The sequence below is a fragment of the Miniopterus schreibersii genome (genome assembly GCF_964146895.1).
Source record: "Miniopterus schreibersii genome assembly, chromosome: 13".
NCBI classification, from domain to species: Eukaryota; Metazoa; Chordata; class Mammalia; order Chiroptera; family Miniopteridae; genus Miniopterus; species Miniopterus schreibersii.
In genome coordinates, this window is record NC_138113.1 from 6,469,039 (window position 1) to 6,479,882 (window position 10,844).

The window sequence follows — 10,844 nt, forward strand, 5'->3', positions numbered from 1 at the left end:
AATGACCCAGGAGCTTTTAAAAATCCCATTGCCCAGACCACTATCACAGGCTGGTTTAATGAGAGTCTCTGAGTGTAGAACCCACATGTCAGTGTCATTTGTGTTCAGCTAGAGGGCTCTGAGGCCTGTGATTGTGAGAACAGACCTGGAGCACCTTAAACCTAAATAGAGAGTTTATACACTCAAGATGTCTTCTTTGGAATAGGCTTAAAAAATAAATGAGATGATCAGGTGACATATCCTTGTTCGTTCCTTTCTGTAAAAATGGGAGCATCTCTCATGAATGGCCTTCAAAATAAATATTTGAGGTACTAATGCTTGGTTTTGGAATCAAATAACCTGACTTAAAAGCCAGTCATGCTACTAACCACTTGTTTAACCTCAGGTAAGTTCCTTAATGTCTTTGAGGCTTGTCTTTCATGTCTATAAAATGGATGTTAGTTGGAGGGTGTTTTAGGGAGAAATACATGGGTAATGCATGTAATTGGCCCTGGCTTGTGGCTGGCTGAGTTACTCATAATATTTTGCAGCCACTCCCATCAGGAAGCGGTCTATTTCCCAACCCCCTGAATCCAGGCCTGCCTGTGATTTGCTTTATTTAATATAATGCTGGGAAAAGAACGTTGTGTGAGCTCTACAGCCCAGGCCTTTGGAGGGAGGCTAGCAGTGATTGCCTTTTCCTTTTTGGGATTCTGCTGCCAAGGGTGGTTTGAAATCCTCCTGGATGGAAGTTATGTTTTTGAGCTTACACTAGACATGTTACATATTTTATACTATTTAATACTTTTGAACTACCAAGCAGTGTAGAGTGAAGCAACTTGTCTGAAGACACAAAATTGACAACTAGTAGACTCAAGATTCTAACAAAACCCTACCTCCCTCTAAAGCTTACAATGGTCACTTGTTTGTTTAATCGCACTTCTTCTTCAGGGAACTTCCCCACTGGCCCATTTTTCTCTGCCCAGCTTAACAATAGGTCAATCTGAAATCTTACGCAGTTAACTGAAGAGTCTGAAGAACTGTGTCAGACAAGTCTTCATAGCTTCTAAATATGATCCCTCTCCATTGAGACTGTGTCTCTGAGTCTCAGAGCATGGTCAAGGAGTAGTTTCTCTTATCAACCCTGGTCATGGTGCACATGCAGTACTCGTGCCAAAAGCTGAAAGTGGAAATTCCTTGTCCCAAATATTGACTGGAGGACAATGTGCATAGACCAGGCTCTGCCCAGTGGCGGTTATGTCAGCATTTGGTGTATGTAGGTCAAGGTGACAAAGCGCAAGTCGTGGGAAGGTTATCCAGAGGGGGAGTGTGCCTTTCAGCATTCGCCAGTGACGAACAGTGGTTTGGGAATTTCATATTTCCTGAGTCAGTCCATCTTGATCACCCACATGACTCAAGGGTTACTGTGAATTCAGAGGCCAGAGAGCTCTGTGTGGGGGACACTGGGGTGGGATGTGTTTGATGGATTAGGAAAGAAAAATAGAAAGTAGAACCCAGAAAATTTTTGAAAAATTTTCTGCGGTGAGTCTCAAAGGTAATAAAGGTCTCTAACACATAAGGCCTTGAAAAATAACAGTGTCACTTAATTTCTGTGTAGATTAGGGCTCTGAGTGGTAACCTTCTCATCTGTAAAATAGAAATTAAATGTATCATACATTGTACAGTTTTGTTGTAAAACTTGAAAAAAATCGCAACTCAAAGCACATAGCACGATTTATGGCAAATTCTTAATTGCATGTACCTCCAAGACAATTTCCATTTAAAAAGTCTGCATGTGGAACAGGGGGAAAAGGTTAGTTGGAAGATGGCCAGAGGGCTTGAAAAATCGGGCAGGCCAAATAGAAAGGAGCGACCACTTTCTCATAAAGGCCAGCGAGCTTGGTGCCAGTGTGAAATCGGGGTCTCGCTTTTTTTAAGAAAATCATGAGGCATTTTTTCCACTTTTCATTCGGCTAAGCCAAAATGGTCCATGTTCACCTTTTTCCCCTCCATCCTGCCTTCAACACTCACTTTCCTAAGCAAAGTTAACAAATGATCCCATTCCTCCCATTAGGAACAGCCATTAGCAGGAATGTTCGACACTCACCAGCATTAACCGAACCTAATTAGGCAGACACCGCCGCCACTCCTTACAGGGCACCCCTTTCTTTCCCGGGCCTGCTGCGGTTCTCCTAAAGAAACATTTGAAGACCTGCCCTCCTCGGCCACTCTCCCTCACATCATTCATCAGCCGGCTGTGCCTCATTCCAAGGGAGGGACTATTATCAAGCTTCCTGTTGCACGCCCGCCAGGTAACAGGTGCTAAGTGGGACTTAAGTGTGTCCCGTCCTCGTGTTCATGGCACATCCCCTGCTGCCCTGGGGACATTGGTGTGCTAGGGAGGACTTGTCCTGGGTTTCCCAGAGGCTGCCTCTAAGCTGTCTGGCCTGGAGGACATCCTGATGACTTTCTTTCTAGGTGCAAGGCTCGCGTAGAGCACAGAAGGGCAATGCCTCCTGGCCTGGGACCGTCAGCTTGCTGTTTGTCAGCTTGCTCGGAGAACCCGTGATCCGAGAGGGACAGAGGGGACAAAGAGACTTTCTCTATTAGGTAGTTTTAAAAAAGAGAAGAAAAAAAAAGCAAAGAAAGGGAGGATTGAGATGTCTGCATATACACACGTTCACCCTGTGTATTGCATTGTCACCAGCTTATTTCCTGCGTGGAGGTGGCAGGCACCCAGAGCTCCCAGGTGGGGAGCTCATGTGCTTGGAACGGGTCACCTGTTGCTGAGAAACGGCCCTGTGGTCTGCACGCCTGGCTTTGAACGTGGGTGCTGCTGCTGCCCGGGGGCCCCTGCAAGCTGCTTGCCCTCACAGCCTGGTTCCTGGTCTGTAAAACGGGACTGATAATAACTCCGACCTCATAGAGGGAAAGGAAACAAGGAACCTGGAGGCCGAAGCACCGTGCCTGGCACAGGAGAGGCACTCAGGAACCATCGTCTTCCCGGGTCCCCGCCTCCTGATTCACCTGCGTAAACAAATTTCAGGGACTCGGGGGGGATTTTATCTGGACCGTGTGACCACCTGGGGAGGGCCTTGCCCTGAACTTCAGCGCCCCATGAACAGGAGACTGGGAGTCTTGTCTCTTTGTTTTCTTTTGGCCTGTTTTTTATTTGGGGTCTGTGTGATTTCCTGGCAACAGCCCCGCTGGTGGTGAGAAATTACGTGTGTGCTGTTTGAGGAGCAAGCAGCTTGATTCTGGAGGCGCCTCCCCCCCAGGCTGTTGGGAAATGTCGGCCAGCCGTGCGTGTCCCTCAGTGCAGCGCAGCTCAAAGTACAGCCCCACGTCTAGTCCACCTTGGACTCTGCATTTTTGGTGATGCACGTGGACCACATTGGCTGTTGCGACATTTTTCAGTTGTTCTAAGTTTGGCTGATTGACTTTCCTTTCTTTTGCAGTTAGTCCCCTTGGCTGCCACTCCTTCCTCCCCAGCAAAATAGCAAAGCTGCTTCCACCCGGCCCCCCTGTCCCTGCGCGGCCCACCGTCTTCCTGGGAGCTCAGGTTAAGCCTTTGGTTTTTCATAGGCTGCCGCATCTTCCCCTGCCGCATCTTTTACTTGAGTTTCTTAATGTATTTCAAAACCAGTGACATCCTCCCGTTGCACCTGCTTTAAAAAATAGCCTCAAGAAGGAGATCTGGGTATTTCCCCAGCACTAAATTTCTCTTTTACTAGGGCAGACAAGAGAGTTTTGAAACTGCCAAACTAGTGGCAGCTCTTATCAGAATTGGACGCTCCTATAAATCTTGTACATCCTGCTATTATCAAACACATTCCATGACACTGTCATTTATGTGTCTGTCTTTCCTACAACACCTTGATTATATTTTATATTCTGATGCATAATACTGTCATGCTTCCTCACAGATCCCAATAAATGTTTCTGAAGGAATGAAGGCTGGGTGACTAACTTCTGAAATGAATGGCTTTCCCTTCCTCTAGGACATGTTTAGTCCATTGACTTCCAGACCTGATCTCAGACTGTGAAACGGATACAGAAAAGAAGGGCAGGCATTCGTTTCTGAACTAGGACTTGCAAGGCAACAGATAGATTCCAAGCAAAAGCATATATTGAGAAACTTCTAGGTGCCAGATAAGTGCTTTATGTGTTTATCTTATTTCAGCTTAACAACAACTCAGTGATGAAGGAAATAGGAATCTCACTTTAAAGATGCAAGTTTCATCTTTAAAAGATGAAAGTAACTTTTTAAGAAAAGGAACCAAAATCCAAACTTGACTTCAAACTTGAACTCTTTGCTATGTGATTCTGCCCAGCAGAGTCTGGATGATATCAGAGCTATGTCGGGTTGAGAAATCAAGAACAGAGAAGTTAACAAATAGATAAAATTCTATTGAGAGCCATCACCAAAATAACTGAACTTATCAAGTAAATACAGTGGTGAATACCAAAGGTGGTTGTTTTAGGGAGAAAGTATTACAATTCCGGTGGGACAATAGGCTTTTAAAAATTATGAAAGGCCCGGCCGGGCGTGGCTCAGTGGTTGAGCATCGACCTAGGATCCAGGAGATCAGGGTTTGATTCCTGGTCAGGGCACATGCCCGGGTTGCGGGCTCCATCCCCAGTCGGGGGCGTGCAGGAGGCAGCCAATTAATGACTTTCTCATTATTGATGTTTCTATCTCTCTCTCTCCCTCTCCCTTCCTCTCTCTGAAATCAATAAAAGATATATTTTAAACAATAAAAAAAAATAAAAATTATAGATGAATAGAGTAGATGATATTTCAGATACCATCAAGAAAAATGAACCCATTTTATAGATGAGGAAACCAAGGTCTAGAAGAAAGAAAGAACTTAAAGTCGCACAGCGAGTTGCTGATGCAGCCAGGATTAGCTACCAGGCCTTCGCATTCTGTCTCTTCTTAACGAAATCTAGCTGCTTGCTTTTATTTCATTTCCTCTTAGGTCAGTCCATCTTTCTCATTTGCTTCAACAGCAAAACCCTTATTGGGAATTAGCTTTGTGACAAAGCATTATACCAGGCACTGGAGAGCCAGCGGCAAGAGGAGAGCCTGGGGTTAGCAAAACACTTCTGTCTGTCTCTGTCCCCGTGTCTCGCTCTCTCCACAATGGATGGCCCCCTCCGCGAGTGCAGACAGAGGTCAGCACATGCCTGCCCGTGAATGTGGCCCTCCGCGTTTTGCACTCTGTTACTGTGCACATGTTCCAAGGCTGGGTGTCACATTGCACAGTGCCCACTGATAAATAGTAGGCAGAGAGTGGCCGAGAATGATTATCAACAGGGAGAAAATGTCCAGATGTTAGTGGCTCATAATGTTTTAATTTGGAGCGGTGCTTTCACCCAACGCCATCACCAGAGGTTTGTCTTCGGTTTATTTGTGTTATCACAACAGTGACGATGGAGTTAAATGCAGCCTTTGAAGAGAGGATTTTTGGTTGTTTCATTTATATTCTACTGTTCTTTCATTAAACATTTCTAAATATTCACAGGGCCCAATTCTTACAAAAATAAATCAGATAAACCCAGGGTTCTTGCCAAGTCAAATATCTACAGTTTCTGGCAATTATGTAATTTCCAACTCCGCTGCAGTAACAATTGCTGATAAGTCAATCGTCATAAAGAGAAATGTTCCAGACCAATCTTTATTAGTGTGTCCTTCACTGATATATGCAGCCTTTTTTTTTTTTTTTTTAAAGCAGAGCTGTAGCTTTTTTTTGTCCCTGGTGAATAGCTTCTCATCATAACAGTTTATATCTGGATAATGTCATAGTAAAATGTAAAAATGGTAAATTAAAACCCATGAAATTAGGCTGTGCTGTTATTAATAAAAGCTGCTCTGGTTTTCACCATGCTGTTTTGATGGCACTGTCCTGTAATGCAGCTTCGCAGTAATGTGTTTCTGGCATCGCACGTTGATTGGGCCCAGACAAAAGCAATATTTAGAAAGTTAGTCTGTGGAACTTCTCTGGGAAAAAGGAATTTGAGAATCGTGTGCTAATTTAAATACCTCCTCAGCACTGAGGTTAAACACACTATTGATCAGAAAAGGCCTTTATGGAGAGAGGAACTGCACTATTCTGTAGGAAGGGTATAAAATAAACGAACTGAAAATAGCAGCATGCTGTTTTTTTTCTGGAGTAACTTATCTGTTTGGTGCAGATAGACGTTGTTTAAAACACTCATATTAAAGGAATCCCTGGAGACGGACTTTCCTCTGTAGTGAGAGCTCACAGGCTATGAACTTGCTTTTATTGGGGTCGTTGCAGTTTGTAGAATCTTTTTGCTCACATTATCTCATCCGTTTCCTGCAATAGGCCTCGGGCCTTGTATATGAGGTAGCTGACACTCACATTAGGCCCTGAGCAATGTTCCCTAAAGTTAACTTCCAGCAAGTAGAAGCCCCAGGACTCACCGGGACTTTCTGCCTCTTGGCCACTCCCCGCCCTGAGCTAAAGGTGGGAGGCAGTAGATCCTTTTGTGATGCGCAGCAATAGAGTTTTACTCTCTGATGAAGCTACTCAGTAGATAACCCAGGTTTCACTCCTGAGAAGGGAAAGTAGCCCCATAGAGTCATCTTAGTTTAGATACTACCCTCCCAGGAGACAGAGTGATTAGCCAAGATGCCTTAAAAGCCCTTGCCTACCTCACACGCACAGGGCTCTGGGGAAGAGCAAACCGCGGATGCCGTGGCCTGGCAGCCCGGCTCTGAGGTTCTAGCAGCAGGCTTGATTGGCAAACTGTTACCAGAAGGATTCTGTTGATGGAAACAGCACATTTCAATTTCTTGAAGATTTTCAAAGACAACTGCTTCTTGTCCTCTATGGTGGGAAAAATGCCTTTCTTTGCCAGTATCAGTAATAAAAAAAAAGATTGGAAAGGTGGGGAAAGAACTTGTTTCTAAAGGTTAGGAGTCACTTCAGGGTCTCTGATTTTGGGCGGGGTGGGGGGGAGGTGCTGTAGGGCTGGCTGAATGGAAATGTCCAGCCGCAGGACATTTGGAGACATTCAGTCCAGGTAGGTAAGAAAGTTCCAACTGAGAAGTCAGACTGGGTGGAGAAGACTGGAAACAGGATTTCCAAAGACTCTTATAGCAAGCGATCTGTAACTAAAGTGTATAGTATTGCAAAGGATGGGGTAAAAAAATACGCTAAACACACACCGGAATAACAGTGGCTTTTGATCCAATGCAAAAATATACGCAAACAGTTTTGAAAGCAAATGATATTGAAATTGATAAAATTAGAATCCAGAAAGCACGGCTTCTATTTCTTGGTTTGCATCCAGTTAGCATGAGGCTAATACTATGGATTTCGAACGGTCAGACAATAGTGCTTATTGTCACTTTGTTATCAGTACAATTGCAGGTGAACAGGACAGTTCCGTGGTGAATTAATGTATAATGTATAATCGAAGGGTAATAAATGTATAATTTATCAGCTTGAGTCTTAGGTCCTTTTTGTGACTGAACATCAGGAGTTAATGATGCTACTGTCTACCTGTCCCTTTCTCCGCTAGCCTGTCAAACCTCCTTGGTGGGATGGGACATGCCTTTGAGAATTGAGAGGAGGGGAGGCTATCCAGGGAGGAACCTGGGCCTGCCCTTGTGAGTCCCTGTGGGCCTGGTGGGTCATCTGGTTAAAAGGTCAGGTGGTGAACATGACCTCTCCTGAGGCCCTCTGCTGGACTCCTTCCTCCTCCTGCTGATGTGGTTCTCAGAGTTCAGTATTGTTGCTGATCTGCCTTGAAAACAACTTTCCTGGAAGTAAGGCACCAAACCATGAGTAGGTACCTTTTGAGGCTTGGGGTCAGGACTTTATAAAGGACACAGAGAGTCACCTGGCTATCAGAGTCTCCTTGGACATTGAGTCCGCATCTGTAGGTGAGGCAGAGCATCGGAATAACTGCATCCTTTGCTCCATATCTTTAGTTATTGTTCATACAACAACAGAGTAAAAGCCACAGGTTAATAATTGTACATCAGTTGTCCAAGTGCCCTCCCTCTTTGGCCTTGCCCGCCTCTGTTCCACTGTGATCTCAATGGGAGATAACCGTCTTTGGAAGGAGAGGAAGGAAGCCAGGAGACTCTCCCTTGTTTCTTCCAGGGGCAGCAGGGATTACGATAGCAGCCCGGGGCTCTCCCGCTTTCTGTGTTTAGGGAGGAACCAGTGCAGGTGCTGCGAGGGCTGCTCTCAGCGTGGGGAACGATTGCTGGCTTCCACATATTTCAGTTAGGATTAGTTTGGAAATGAGGGCGATTGGAGTCCCTGCTGCTCTTGCTTTATCTGGACTGTCCCACAGGAATGGGGACAGGGAGAGGTCTGCAAAGGCAATTAGAGTGTGATGCACACAGCAAGTTTTAACAATCTTGGGATTTCTTCAAGTGTCTTCCCTGGGAGTTTTCCCCCCAAATTTAGAAAGCTCTAGTTTTAGCTTGATGAACTGGTTTCTGGTTAATCACTTGTTCCAGCCTCTGCTGGAACTAGAATAATGGATATTCACAGCAGAGAATGTGGCTTTCTGAAATGGCATTGAGAGTAGGGTTGCCAGATTGAGCAAATAATTGAGGACAGCCAATTGAATTAGCATTTCAGATGAACAGTGAATAATTTCATAGTGTAAGTATGTTCCAAATATTGCATGGACCCTCTCAAGTATGGCAAAGGACATGCCTATAATAAAAATAATTGTTTATCTGAAATTCAAATTTGATTGGACACATTGAATTTTGTCTGGCAGCTCTTTTTTAAAAAACAAGTTTTTCTCCCTTTTAAAAAATACATATTTTGATTGATTTCGAAGAGAGGAAGGGAGAGGGAGAGAGAGGGATAGAAACATCAATGATGAGAGTTGTTGATCGGCTGCCTCCTGCACGCCCCCGACTGGGGATTGAGCCCACAACCTGGGCATGCGCCCCGACCTGGAATCGATCCTCGATCTCCTGCATCATTGGTCAATGCTCAAGTGCTGAGCCACATCGGGTGTGCTTATCTGGCAACTCTACCCATGAATAATTGTTGTTCACAGAAAATAATTTATTTGATCATTGATTAGGTTCACTAGAATCAATAGATATGTTAGATATGTGTCCCCATGTTTTAGATAAATTACATTAATAGGATAGATTACGTGTTTTCTCTTTTATATTGTGGAAATAATGGGCACATCCATAAGATATGAAATTCATTTCTTATCTATTTGGAAATGTGCAAGTACCAATAATGTTTCTTATTTAGGTCTTTTATATTTTTGTGGCTATGATTTCTTTAAAAAGTTAGGATTATGCTATAATAAAATTTTGTTGCCTTTTTAAAATTTACCATTGCACCATGAATGTCTTTTCATGTCATTAAAAGCAATTTACAAAACACTTTAATAGAGGCATACTATCCCTTTTCTGTATTCTTTTAATTTTTTTCCTGCTCTAATGTTAAAATGAAGGTATTGATGTGTAACTGTTTTGCGCCATTGTCTATTTCCTTTGGAAGCATGTCTGCAAGCTCAGAGTTGATCTAAAGTGACCCGAGCTGCTCCTTGCCGTGCTGTTAGATGGATGCCACGCTGCCCACGTGCGCTTCTGCATTCTGGCCGGGGCACCGTCCTGGGCACTCGTGCTCTCCCATCTCTACTCGCCCCTTCCCGTAGGCGCAGACACGGCTCGCCCAGTGGATGAGTTTAGAAGCAGGCAGTTTAGTTCAGCTCTTCCTAAGCTCTGTTTCTTTCACATGTGGCTGCCCACGTAGCGGGTAGACCTGGGTTCTCTCTTTGCCATATGGCGAGATCGCCAGAGCAGACTCTGGCTGGCTGAGCAAGCCTACCGCTGTCCACCCTCCTGCTGGCCAGTTCAGGCTGGGAGGGAATATTAGAAACCCCCCCGTGACTATTCTAGTTCACATCTTCCTTCCCAGGGATTTTAAGAAATACACCTGGAGTTTGGTCTTTATCTCTCTGAGAGCCATGTCCAGTTCTCAACTAGTTCCAAACTCAAGGGGAGAGAGGTTAGAGTGTCACAAGTTATAACTCCAAATGTAAGGCCATTGACCAGGAGTAATTGAGCCATAGAGGGACTGGCATTTAGAGCTCAAAATACCATAAGCAGAGGAAGATCTCAGGTACCTTCGGCATTGACGCAAGGCTATATAGCTTTCTTTGCTTAGGCCTTGCAGTTGGGCCTTTAAGCTTGGCAGCTGGCATGGTGCATATTGTAGTTGTGCAGCTGGGATTATTAATTCGTTTGGGCCATACAAGCTCTGGTAAACTTGATTTCTGTGGTCCTCAGTGTGTCACCTTGATCTGATTTACAAAGGTATGGTTTGTGTGAGATGGGAATTAGGTTTCTGGGAAAAAGGAATCTGGTAGGTCCCGTTAAAGATAATTTTGGAAACAGTATGTAGGCTTTTAACTATTTGCCGATGAAGCCTTTTTTCTCTCTCTCTACAGTGGAATTTTTTAGCATGGATAGCAGGCCAGGATTGAATACTTCTAAGATAGATAAGTTCCATGGAGAGTAGACAGCACTGGGCAGGTTCTGTCAGCTCTGTCTCAATCTTATGCAATTCCAGACACAAAACACATCTCACCTGAATTTTTTACTTCCCTACTCTCTCCTGCCTCTCCTTGTTTAACACCCCAACTCTGGAGTCCCATCCTAGGTTTCTAGACATTTCAGTATCAAAGCCGTGAAGAAGAATTTCATCTGTCTCATCTTTCATGGGGCAGATCTAGTTTTAGGGGAAGTCTGAAGCTTAAGAGAAAGACTATAAAATCATGAGTACAAAACGAGGTATGAAAGAAAGTATTTATTAAGAACATGAAACAAAATCACAACA